The 2417-nt window shown below is 42.0% G+C and overlaps 1 protein-coding gene across 4 annotated transcripts in view; it reads right to left on the reverse strand.

Annotated features, from left to right (window-relative positions):
• MTMR1 (myotubularin related protein 1) overlaps nt 1–2417 on the reverse strand; it is a 66543-nt gene that overhangs the window by 25477 nt on the left and 38649 nt on the right. The window lies entirely within an intron of this gene.

Genomic DNA, 2417 nt, shown 5'->3' on the forward strand with positions numbered 1-2417 from the left:
TCTGGTAAAATTGAAAAAAAGAAAGGAAGAGAGAGAGAGACAGAGAGACAGAGAGACAGAGAGACAGACAGAATGAAAAAACAAACAAAAGAATGAACAAAAGAACGAAAGAATGAACAAACGAATGAAAAAAGAACGAATGAAAGGACAAAAGAAAGAATGAAGGAATGAACAAAAGAACAAAAGAATGAACGAAAGACAGACTGACAGAAAGAATGAACTAACGAACAAAAGAACGAACGAACAAAAGAAATAACAAATGAATGAATGAAAAAAGAATGAATGAACAGAAGAAAGAAGAACGAAGGAATGAATGAAAAAATGAAAGAACGAAGAAAAGACAGACAGAATGAAAGACAGACGGAAAGACAGACAGAAAGACAGACAGACACAGAAAGACAGACAGACAGAAAGACAGACAGAAAAAGAGAAAGACAGACAGAAAGACAGACAGAAAGACAGACAAAGACAGACAGACAAAGACAGAGACAGACAGAAAGACAGAAAGACAGATAGACAGATAGAGAGAAAGACAGAAAGACAGACAAAGACAGACAGAAAGACAGGCAGACAAAGACAGAAAGAGACAGACAGAAAGAGAAAGACAGACAGACAGACAGAAAGACAGACAGACAAAAAGACAGACAGAAAGACAGAAAGACAAAGACAGAAAGACAGACAGACAGATAGATGGAAAGACAGACAGAAAGACAGACAGACAAAGACAAAGACAGACAGAAAGATAAACAATAAGACAGACAAAGACAGAAAGAGAAAGACAGACAGACAGAACGACAGATAGACAAAGACAGAGACAGAAAGAGAAAGACAGACAAAAAGACAGAAAGACAGACAAAGACAGACAGACAGAAAGAGAAAGACAGACAGACAGAAAGACAAAGACAGAAAGAGACAGACAGAAAGAGAAAGACAGACAGAAAGACAGACAGACAGACAAAGAGACAGAAAGACAGACAGACAGAAAGACAGACAGACAGACAAAAAAAGGCAGGCAGACAGACAGCGGTCTCCTCCCCAGGAACTGGCAGGGCGAGGCCCACCTGAGGGCTTGAGGGGAGGTGGAGGAGGAAGCGTCCTCAGGGTGGTCCACACTGTTTGGTAGGAGCAGGCCAGGTGGGAGCCCTGACTTACTCTGTCCAGAGTGTCTTCTGCTCAGGAAGGGAAGGTCTAACAGTCAGCTCGCGCTGCCCTAACCCCACAAGCTGGGCGGCTGACATAAAAATTGCTCATCTGGGGCCAGCTGGTGGTGTGGTGGTTAAGGCGCTGGACTCCCACATGGCTGACCACGGTTCAAGTCCTGGATCCAGTGGCTTGAAAATCTCACTGGGTGAGTGTGTGAGGAGAATGGAGGACAAAGGACTGTGGCACGGGCCATACCCCCGGGGAGTGATTTCTCACTTTCCTTCTCTCTCTTTGTCACTCTCCAGAAAGACAGACCGACAAAAACAGAAAGAGACAGACAGACAGAAAGAGAAAGACAGAAAGACAGACAGACAGACAGACAGAAAGACAGAAAGACAGACAGAAAGACAGACAGAAAGACAGACAGAAAGACAGACAGAAAGACAGACAGAAAGACAGACAGAAAGACAGACAGAAAGACAGACAGAAAGACAGACAGAAAGACAGACAGAAAGACAGACAGAAAGACAGAACAAGCAAAAGAATGAATGAACGAAAGAACGAACAAAAGAACAAAAGAATGAAAGAACGAGAGAATAAGAATGAACAAATGAATGAACAAATAAGAACGAAAGAACAAACGAAAGAACGAACGAAAGAAAGACAGAAAGGTAGACAGAAAGACAGACAGACGGAAAGACAGAAAGACAGACAGACAAACAGAAAGACAGAAAGACAGACACAGACAGAAAGACAGACAGACAGAAAGGCAGACAGACAGCAAGGCAGACAGACAGACAAAGAAAGAAACAGAAAGAGAAAGACAGAAAGACAGATAGAAAGACAGAAAGACAGAAAGACAGACAGAAATACAAAGACAGAGACAGACAGAAAGACAGATAGACAAATAGAAAGACAGAAAGACAGAAAAAGACAGACAGAAAGACGGACAAAGACAGAAAGAGACAGACAGAAAGAGAAAGACAGACCGACAAAAAGACAGACAGACAGAAAGACAAAGACAGAAAGACAGACAGACAGATAGAAAGACAGACAAAGACAAATACAGACAGAAAGACAAACAGAAAGACAGACAAAGACAGAAAGAGAAAGACCGACAGACAGAAAGACAGATAGACAAAGACAGAGACAGAAAAAGAAAGACAGAAAGACAGACAAAGACAGACAGACAGAAAGAGAAAGACAGAAAGACAGACAGACAGACAGACAGAAAGACAGAAAGACAGACAGAAAGACAGACAGAAAGACAGACA

The sequence above is a fragment of the Tupaia chinensis genome, unplaced genomic scaffold, assembly GCF_000334495.1.
Source record: "Tupaia chinensis unplaced genomic scaffold, TupChi_1.0 Scaffold149448_1, whole genome shotgun sequence".
In the NCBI taxonomy this organism is placed as follows: domain Eukaryota; kingdom Metazoa; phylum Chordata; class Mammalia; order Scandentia; family Tupaiidae; genus Tupaia; species Tupaia belangeri.